The sequence below is a fragment of the Falco punctatus genome (genome assembly GCF_963210335.1).
Source record: "Falco punctatus genome assembly, chromosome: 2".
In the NCBI taxonomy this organism is placed as follows: domain Eukaryota; kingdom Metazoa; phylum Chordata; class Aves; order Falconiformes; family Falconidae; genus Falco; species Falco punctatus.
This window is the reverse complement of record NC_137581.1, coordinates 118,649,326-118,660,681: the sequence shown is the minus strand read 5'-3', so window position 1 is coordinate 118,660,681 and position 11,356 is coordinate 118,649,326.

The following is an 11,356-nucleotide window of genomic DNA, read 5'->3' as shown; positions in this document are numbered from 1 at the left end:
ATTTTTATATGTCACCTCCAACAACGGTCACTAGCAGATATGTAGAAAAAGAAAGTGTAAGGAATACACTTCTTTTCGTAACAAAGTGAGTACAGTTTTTGTATAAGAGAGGACAAAAGCTGTGGAAGGAGAGCTAGGGAAGAACCTTACCGGTGAAGATGAGTTTAAAAGGGCATGTCCTGGGGCTGGTAGACAGAATCTGCAAAGTTGCGATGAAAACTGAATGTGGAAGCCTAGAGATGCTCCACTGAAAGTGATATTCAGCTCTTGTGTCCATTTTGCTGTGCTCTGTGGTGGGGAAGATAAGGGGAGGAACGGTTGTAAGGGAGGCCAGCTGGGCAGCCAGGCGTCCCAGCGCATGCATCGGTCAACTTGGGCAGAGGGGGTTAACCTAGCAGGGTCTGTCAGCCAGTTGTCACCAACTGGTGGAGGCATTGGTGACTGCAGCAGAAAGAAGTGGGAGAAAGATCTCAGTCACGGCCTGCTGGGACTCCTCAAAGAAAAGCCAGAAAGAGGCCGAGGGAACCCCTTGAGGAGAGTGCAGACCACGGGATGGAAGGGACAGAGATGGACAACAGGGGCACAGAGGGAGCAGGGTGCAACGAGAAGCCTAAGTGACATCCTGGGAAAAGGCCTCGAAGTGGGGGACACTAAAACCATGGGAAGAGTGACAGATGCCTCAAAGACAATCACGCAGCAGGTCAGTGATGAGGTGAGCCACAGGTGAAGGGAAAGGTGGAGGCAAACCACCACAGGAGGGAAAGAAGGGGGACTAGGAAAAAAAAGGGTGGGTAAGTGAAACAAAATCCTATTTTCCTTAAAAACAACCACAGGCTGAAGAGAATAATATAGAGGGGGAAACATCTAGACCATTTCACCTTATTTTGTTTGAAGACATATGAGCAAATATTGATGTACTGGAAGCGACTCATCAGAGCAGTATGCAGTGTTAGAGCTATGGCTTTTGTGTAAACACAGCCCGCGGACTGAACTGCAATACGGTTTTCCTGCACTGCTTCAGCTTCTCGGATCAAACTCAGGTAGCTAGTTTTGATGTCCTCCAGCACCGCTGCATTTGAGCAGGGGAACTTTTCCCTTTTTCAAGACAGTTTCTATAATTGACCTGAGTGGAAGCCATGTGAGGAGTCCCACATGTTCTGTGGGTTTTGGAGCCTAAGAGCATCATGTTGGCAGCTTACTATTCACCTGCCGAGGCATCTCCCCGTTTCAGTGAGAAACACCCTCCCCCAACCCCTAACCGATCTTCTACTAGTTTTCACTAGTTTGCAAAGAAGTAGATTAAGATTTAGGAAACCAGATTACAATTTAGCTCTTCAGCCAAAATTAGCTCTTCTAGATCTCTAGTCTAGTTAGCGAGCCTCTGTTCTTTTTGACACAAATTAGTAGAGGCCAACATTTATCAAGGCTGTTATGTTTTTACAGCATGCTTGGATTTGATCTGCTGGGCCAGGCAGGAATGTTTTTTCTGTTACTTGATGAAGAGGGGAGAAAGAAAGGACTTGAACTACGGCAGCACAGCTATAACTGACTAACTCTTGGCGATGGAGTTCTCAGTTTTGACTCCCTTTGGCACGGAAAGCTTCCCACTGCTACTGTTGCTACTATCAAATTCATATGCAAACCCAAATGCTCCATCTCACAGCACGAAAGCTGTGTGAAATGACTCTCTGCCTTGGTGCCTCTGAAAATAACTCCACTGCACTGGTTAAATTAATCAGGAAGAAGGAAACAGGAATGAAAATTAATGGCCTGAACACTTCAATTTTTTTCATTGGAAATCTGGGAGTTTATCAACAAAGCTCACTTAACTCCTCTAGAGGAGAGAAGGGTAAGAATGCGTGATTGCATAGAGACTGTTATAATCGATGTATACAGAAGTGCTGCATTAAAAAGCAGCAAAATAAACCTTACTATGCAATTTTCCCTGTGTCTCAGCTCTTAGCTCTGTAACTTGACACACTGGTAGTGCAAATGTGGCAGCCCTCACCGTTTTGTTTTGTTGAGTCTGTCCTGCTTGCAGCTGCTGTCTCACCTCTGTGATCAAGAGAAGACATCTGTTTGGATATGGATTCACGAGGACCTTATTTCTCACCTGTGAAGAAAGAACTTGTTATATGACATCACTTAAACATATGCAAACACCACCGCCCTCACCCCCCGACCCCCACCCCCACCCCCCCAAATGCTCTGTAACTGTAATTAGGACCAAGAGAAAGAAAATGCAATGCAGAAACCCTTTGGTTACCATGGGGTAGCTGGCATGGCTGCAGGGGACCCTGGTGCCCCTAAGGGACAGCGACCTGGACTCAGAAGCTGCTTTCAGTTGAGGTCCAGCAGCAAACCCTGGTCCCAGCCGTGGGTGCCAGTCCCCGTCCCCATGGAGAAAGCCCTGAACATGACTGTAAAACTGTGCAAGTGGAACATCTGGAGTTACAGCAAAAGCAGGTTTTACCCACAGGCTTCCTTACAAATTTGAAGACATTAGTCTCAAACTAATTTTTAACAGAGCTATCAGCAAACAATCAAGTAGATCTGATTTCTTGTGCGCCCTCTGAGAGAGCCCAGTTAGACCCCTCTGCTCCGCACCCCTGGCTCTTTGCTACATGCTGGGCATTTGGTTTTGGCTTAGAGTTATTTCTTGGCTGCTGAAGATACAGAGGTCTGTCACGCTGACTTGTCACATTGAAGTGACTCAACAAATTGCCCTGTCAAACTGAAGGAGCTCTGTAGGTTTCCTCAACAACTTCCACAAAATGACATCTCACTTGGCTTCGCACAGCAACATATGCGACGGCTTTATGTTTAGGACTGGGCAAACAGCAGGCAGACTGGGGCTGTAGGCTTTGGTTTTAGATAGGTATTCAAGTGTGAAACTTTAGACCCCCAAAACAAGCGAGAAAATCCTTTCATAGTGGGAAAGAAAACAGATTTCTGGATAAAGGTACAGAATTTGTCCAGTGATTTGTTTCAGACTGCGACTAAAGTATGTAGAGAAACTAAGAAGGGACCAACAAGGTGTACGACAACCAAAGAACAATCTCCGGCCTGTATTAGTGTATTACAATTAAGCGATACACCTCTGCCCGTATATCCACCTAAAAAAGGCAGAGAGGGATTTTTCAGCCATTCTGACTAGTCCTGTGAAGGGGTATGAGGGGGTGGGATCCATAACCAAGGCGGAGCTCAGGAGGCTTCCTCAGGCCTCCCTTGCACCAATATTTTTGACTGGGACGTGCTGTCATTTTCTTTCCCCTTTTTACGTTTCACTCAGCTGAGTTAAAAAAAAACCAAGGAAGGCTCTTTATCATCGTGGGAAAGAGTCAGGCTGTTGGATACATGGCACCCTGTGCCTGGTGCCGATGGAGAAGCCCAAATACTCTGTGTCCATTTCGCTTTGGTTTTACTCTCTGGATTGAGGACCGCAGCAGGATGCTGAGGCCAGCCCTCACGTTTTAATATGTCCCATTTTCATCGATTGATTCCACTCTTCTATAAGGTGGGGAAAAAAATATCTTAGGTGTTAAAAGAGCAGGAACAGAAGGCATCAAGGCAGGGTTTTGCTCACCCACCCTGGCACAGGGCTACCCTGGTTTCTCCAGGGACATCACCGTGATAGCAGGGCTGCCCATGGGCTGTGCAGCGGCTGCATGAGGAGAAAGCAGTGGTGTGCACTTTATAAAAGATTTCTTTTGGCTCCTGCCTGTCCTTGACACAGACACTCTGTCAGCTGTCTCAGAAAGGGGTGAGATTTACTCTGTGCAGTGGTCACCTGGCAGAGCCTGGGTGCAGCTATGCACAGCTGCTCCTCCTGCAGCAGGGTGATCCTGGGTCGGCTGGGGTAGTCACCAAGCTCCTCGCACCATTCTGCCTTCATTTCCAGAAGAGAAAAAACCTTTCATGGGACAAAAACAACATAGTGAGACCAGGTTGTGATAGCTAAACACCCTCACATGCTCATCCCTGGAGCAACAAGAAGCAGAGTCTCCCTCTGCCAAGGGAAGAGCGATTTGTTCAAGAAGATGTAGAGACGTGCTTTTGGGAGGCATGAGGGTCCAGGTAGACCAAGCGTTGCCTGCCAGTGATTTTTCTTTTTTCAACCCACACAGTATTTTATTGTTATCATTTGGCTACCCAATCCCCATTTACACTCTACTTTAAAGGGAAGAAAAGAAGCTTTTAAGCTTGCACAGTACACAAAGACAACGCATATATTCAAGCATCCAGTGTAAAGTAAAAAAACTGGGAGGGCTGGGAGTAGCTGTCATCTCAGTTTTGATATGCTGTACGGGCACTGAGAAGGGCTGAGCGTGGGACTGCCAGTACAGTGGAATAGCTGGACTTCCCTAAATAATCTATAAAGCTTCCCAGGCTTTCAAACCTTCCTCTCCCTTCTCTATCAAAGTGCCAAGAACGGGAAGGATAAGCACAAATGACAGCACCTCTGTGGGTCCTGAGTGTCCTTTTGGGGGTTAAATGAAACATTTGTACCTTCTCTGCAGAGACAAGAGACATAACCCAACGGATTTTGGATGCCTGAGTGAAGAACACAAGCTATGGCCATGGAAGATCTACATTGCCGTGCCACCCAGCTCCTGGCGCTGGCTCTTCACCCTGGGGCCACCTGAATCCCAAACTTCCCGACACAGCTGTGACTGTTTACCGTGGCAGATCTCGACTCATGCTTCAGGAAAATTCAGACTGGTTTCTTGTCATTACAGGACATTAATTAGGTCTCTTGGGTTTAATAAAAAAACATTTTTTAATATTTATAAAAAAAAATCATTAAAATTTTTTTAAAATGTGTTATTTCTCTCCATTGCTCATCCCAGATTGTTTACCTTGGTCCTTCTGATAAGTGGCTTTTGCCAAGTATTTTTTCCCTGCAGCACAGAGCAGAAGTAAGGCTCCCCAGAGGCTTGCTTGACTGTGCCTGCAGCATCCCCTTCCTTGCAACGGCTGTGAAGCTGCGTGCTTGAAAACAGCATGTTGGCCAGCGGCGAGCAGGCAGGCTGCCCAGTACGAGCCTCACCAGAAAGGCTGGAAATACAAAGCACTGCTCATCTGAGCCTTACCCCCCATCCCAATAAACTCAGCACGGGAAAACACGTGCCACCTGCATTAGCCTGGAAGTGCACAAGGATTATCTTGCAAGAGCATGGTGCCTTCTGGAGTGTAACAACACAGCTGCAGTTCAGGTCACATCAGGGATTGGGCTTGATTGTCAGGGTTAGTTTTGTTTAAGCCCACTTCCACCAGTCCCCAGTCTTCTTCACATTTTCATATTTAAGATCAGGTTGCAAAAAGAAAACCCACAAAGGCTTGTCACTCGATAAGCCCATGTTCAAAACGGAATAATACTAATAACCACAAAGCAAGCCGTTGTTTCGGTGAAAGGCAGCGAGCTCCGGGAGTAACATATGAAACCTTCAGTATGACAATAAAGACTTCTCTGTTCCTCTAACATCAGGTCTGAAAGCTGTTCAAAATCTGGACGCGGTCTCTAGATGGCACTGTGAGTCTATATAATAACGATTAATCAAACATTAACAACCCTTTTAAGTGTTTGCATTACTAATTGGGCAAGAATTCACAGCTACCAAGTGGCTAGCTTCCAGTTCTTTATATATCAGACGTGATACATACATATATATATATACACACACATATGTGTGTGTATATATATGTGTGTGTGTATATATACACATATATACATACACGCACATACATACACATATCTAAAAAATCATAGCCATATTTATATTGCTTATTTACCCCTTGGGTCACAATGCAAGCTTGTGCTTCACCAGATCTCTTCAGTTTCTTTCGCAGTCAATGCTGCAAATACAGCCAGCTGGTTACTCTTGTATGTTCTCTCCTAAAATAAAGTGATTTAGCTCATTAGGCTACCATGCAGCCCCTGTACTCTCAGGATGTAGTACCTATAATCAGGTTGTTTTGTCTGATTAGAAACGCTTAACTGAAGGGTTAATTAGCCGTTCACAATTGCTGGGTGTCTGTGTGATCAATCAGAGTTGGTGAGTTCACTGCTAGACATCATCTTGCCAAAGGCATGGGGGGATATGTTATCCAACATCTTAAATCAGTAGAGATATTTTTTTTTCTCCTTCCATTGTAAATGAACATCTTTTAAAAGTGCTAAAATATAAATCAATTTTCCAATCTACAGTACTATTCAGGATTGCTACTTGCAGAAACGGTAGTGTAGGTGGCGGGTGGTGCGCAAAGCAAAAGGAGGTTCAAGACCACAGGGGTCTGCTACACTGTCAGAGAGGCTGGCATTCAGTCACCTCCTGAATAACATTATTTCCTTAATGGAAAGCAGTGTGATCGTTATGATGAAAGATCAGGCTTAGCTTTTTGGATAATTATTCTGTCTGTTTGGGCTGCAGTTGGATATCAGCTCTAAAAATGCTATGGAATTAGGACGAGAGAACACTAGTAGCTGCTTCTACTAAGAAGCTCGAACTGTTCCAACGCACCAAGAAGACCGGCGCATGATATAATTCTCTCTCATATATACTTATGATATTGTACTATATAAATATAGTATATATACTTATGATATACTATATATATCAGTTAATATACTTTTAAATAGTGGTATGTGTTATCATTATGTGAGCACACTGTGTTCCAACAGGAGATATGGACAAATGTTATCATGAAGACACAACAGTAGGGATAAAGTTATCAAGCAAAAAAAAATTGTTTGTGGTCACACAGCAAAGCTGTTCTGCCACTCACCGCTGCGCTGCAAAGCTATGCCCCGTCCCTAACGTCAAGTCAGAGGTTTCCGATTTGCACAAGGGTGATTCCACGGCAACAACATGAAGGAGAAGCTGAAGTCAAGCACCCCGTGCTACGCCTCAGGCAGGCAGTTCAGATTCTGTCATCCAAAGAGCGGGTGCAGCTTGTTCAGGCTTGGCGATAGCCATTTGTTAGCGCGCTCGTCGACCACGGTGGTATAGATGACTGGGAGAAATGATTGTAGAACCCCAGAGTAATGATTGCAAGTGAATTCCATGAAGTCCTACACAAATCTCTCCATGTTGCTCATTTCTTTACAATACCCAAAGGGGACCAGAGACCCTTGTGGTGTAAAGATAATTCATACAAACACCATAAACAAATCCTGCTGACTCAAAATTTTGTATTTCAGGTTTCAGTGGGAAAACATGACATGCCAACTGTAAGATATAATTAGTAAATTCTTGGATAGATTAAGAAAGGAAACTTAAGCTTTAAACCACATAAGCAGCAACAACATGTTTAAAAAGCAAGCCCCTTGACCTCAGCTGACTGTCAGGTGATGCGGTGACACGTGCTTAAGCATGCACACGCACTGCAGCAGCAGGAGGACGTCACCCAGCCCAGGTTCCCTTCTCCCTCCTGTTGTGCAGAATGCCACGTTCCATGTGCTGGGCTGCACACCCACACAGAGCCCCAACAGCGACGCAACAGCCCGGCACAGCGGGTTTTCAAGCGCTACATTTAATTCTTCTGATATCCCTGATCTTCCTCCAAGACTAATCACCTGGTTTGGACACCTACAATGGCAGATTTCATAGCAAGAAGGAGCTTTAGCAGATGCCTCCACGCTGAGATGCTACCAGTGCCCTGTCTTCAGAAGTGGGCTTGAACGTTCCCTCAGGCCAACCTCTGTCACAGGTACCTGGTGCTCGTGGCATTTGCTGTCCCGTGCTGCCAGGTGAAACCAGTCAGGCTCCAGTTGTTGCTGGTGTACCGAGTACTTCTGGCTGGCTTACCCTCCAGCCCCGAACAGCCTAAGGAGGAGTGGTTTAGATCGACAAGTGTATTTTGTTGTTGCTGTTGTGTAAATCTGCTGCTACACAAGCAACAGCATGGTGGAATTCCTGATCACAATCCGTGGAGTTTTGAGATCAAAAATCCCCTCCAGCAACTCACCATTAGGTGCAGTTCGGCTGCCATATGACTTCGGGAAACGGATGGACCAAGGCAGGCACAGAATTACAGCAATAAATCAGTTTATACCTGCTTCTTGCCTCAGCATCGATGAGACGATGTTCTGACCTACCCCCAGCTAGAAATTTTAATTAAATGAGAAGCACATCTGAAGTAATCTAGTTAATATTTCGCAAAATGAATACCACCTTTTTAACTGCCCATGTCCAGAGAAAACCAAAAGTGAAAGCGCTTCTTGTTAGTGCCACGGCAGTTGCAGCTTTTTGGTCCCAGCTCCCTTGCCTCACCTCTTTGTTCAAAGACAAGAATAAAAAATCTGATGATGCACATTACGGTAAAAAATGGCACTTGAATAATTCAGCCTCTCATTTATCAGTTATTACACCGTGCTCCTCAGAGATCTGAAAATTCATTCTGTTTACCAGAAAGCTACGCCAGCAAAGTCTACCTGCTTCTTGTCCTTAAATGCCATTTATGTGCAGATTTAATGTCAGTGTATTATGGCTGAAATCTAACACTCCAGATTCCAAACCACAAAGTCACATTTGGCTTGTTGCTACATTAGGGAAAACAAAATATTATATTGATATGATATCCACCTGATAGTATATTGATATGGTATCTACCTGATAGTATATTGATATCCACCTGATATTATACTGATATGGTATCCACCTAATGTTATATTGATACGATATCCACCTGATACTATATTGATACGATATCCACCTGGTATTATATTGATATGATTTCTACTGGATATTATATTGATATGGTATCCACCTAATATTATACTGATACAGTATATACCTGATATTATATTGATACAAAATTTACCTGATATTATATTGATACAAAATCTACCTGATATTATATTTATATATTTACCTGATATGATATGGATTTCTACATGATATTATATTGATATGATATCCACCTAATATTATATTGATACAATATCCATCTGATATTATATTGATACAATATCCACCTGATATTGTATTGATACGATATCAACCTGATACTCTATTGATACTCTATCCACCTGCTATGATGAATCATACTTATTTGCACTTTGACTGGCCTGGAAAACTTCCGTTCACTCTCTACATGCAAAATGAGGCTGTGGTTGTTCAGGCAGAGCCTGGCGTCCCCGTGGTGGTCGTGCAGACAGCGGTGCAGTAATCCCTCCCGGCAGGCAGTGCAGAGTTGCTAATGTTCATCCCAGCCATCTAATTAAGCACTCCTATGCTTCTGAAGGCAGGGCCTGAATATTTTCCTCCCTTTTCTGATAATTCAGATACAAGTTACGTAGATTTGTTACATTTGCTAGAAATCAATTCAACTTACTATTTATTTTTCTTTTGCCTAAGGGCAAAACCTGCATTTTATTCTATTTTGTCAGGACATGCTTCACAGGCCCAGGGTTTGCTGGAGCTGTGTACAACTTCTAAAATCAAAGGACTCATTACAAGCTTTCAGCATTTTAACTTGGAACTTTCCCTAGGGCTTTCCCTGGCTTTTACTTGAATTAAATTTTTTTTTTTTTTTTTTTTTTTCTTATAATGTAACGGGGTTAGTTGAGTGCAAGTAGTTACTGAAAGGCAAGTTTCTCTTGGAGCCCAGCCTCTTTACCGAGCCCAAGAGCCTCAGCTATTGTTCTTGCTTCTTTTGCTGCCCACGTGCCACCTTGTTTGTCTGCAACAGGTACTGCACGAGTACAGATTTACAGACTATTCGTTTCGATGAGTGTCATTGAATCGATGATGTCTTTTGCTGCACCTCCTTCAGCAGCAGCTGCTTCTGCGTCTCCCTTGATGTCACCTACCTGCTTCTGATGCAGTTTGTGGGCTTGAGCTGGTTTTGGTTGGGGTAGAGTTAATTTTCTTCATAGCAGCTAATACAGGGCTACGTTTTGGATTTGGGCTGGAAACAGTGTTAGTAACACAGGGAAGCTTTTGTTATTGCTCCTTACTTCCAAGCAGCGAGCTGGCTGGGTGGCACGGCCGGGACAGCTGCCCCCCGCTGCCCAAGGGGATACCCCAGACCATGTAACACCACGCTCAGCACATAAAGCTGGGGAAGCAGGAGGGGGGACACGCCGGGAGCGATGGCGTTTGCCTTCCCCAGCCCCGTCCCGCGTGCTGAGCCCTGCTGCCCTGGGGGGGCTGAGCCCCTGCCTGCCGTGGCAGGGGGAAGGGATTCCCCGGGTGGCTCTGCTTGGGCACGCCGCTTTGGCTTTGCCCGTTGAACTGTCCTTATCCCAGCCCACGAGTTTTCTCATTTACCCTTCCCATTCTCTCCCCATCCCACCCGGGGGGAAGCGAGTGGCTGCGTGGTGCTTACTTGCCAGTCCTAGGAACTGTTTAGGTGGCAGTTTGGTTGTTGGCAATTCTGTTGTAGGGACCCTGAAGTAATAAGCCTGATGTCCCGTGGGGCAATGCCGCATCGCCAGACTGGACAGAGAGCTTCTGTCTCAAGTGTCAAATCAAGCTGTGCTTTAGAAGAAGTAGAAGAACTTATTTCAAGCAATCACAGTTTTTCCTTAGAGAAGTGCAAACATGCATCATACTGAGGATGCTGGCTAAAAAGCTGGAGGGTTGTTCTTAAACCACTTTTTGAGCAAAATATTTAGTGCTCATTTTATTTTGCCATCGCAGGATTCAACAGCATGTGACTGAAAATATGGACTTGAAACTGGGGCTCTTCCTCAACTTCTCAAGCTAAGCATTATTTCACTTTTTAAAGTGACTGTGATATGGTCAGTGGGTCCTTTCATAATGCCTTTGACCTCTGTACCCCGACCCAGCCTTTTAGGTATGTTCTTTGTACTTAAGAGTGGCATCACCATATATCTCCTTGCTCACATTACCAAGGTCCACACAGCTACTCTACGGAAATTTCTCCATAATGGTTGGGCATGAAGCCAGTGCTTTTCAAAAGATTTCTTCTTTATATCAGTGTCCTAGTGTGACACTTTCCCAACAGTCCTGTTCTGCCAACTTCAAAAACAGATCCCCCGTTGGTGTCCTAACCTTTCTGAGATTGTCCAGAGGCTCACTGTGATTGTGTGCTCCCCATCAGGAAGGAAGAACTGGTGTGCTTTCTGGTCTGACAGGCATCATTTGCTCTTCATGCAGCCTATCAGGCTGCCTGTTACAGATAAGCATTGATCCCACAAAGAAATTCCAGTTCAAATAGAGCAAAGCAGAGCGATATGGCAGAAAACCATTTGCACAGTCATGTGATAGTTCAGAGTTCTCAAGATCTTTATGCACCATATCCTTGCTTTTGAATAAAGCGTGTGCTATTATATTACAAGAAATAACACAGGCCAATGTTGGGGCATGTGCTAAAGAGGATAAGCAGG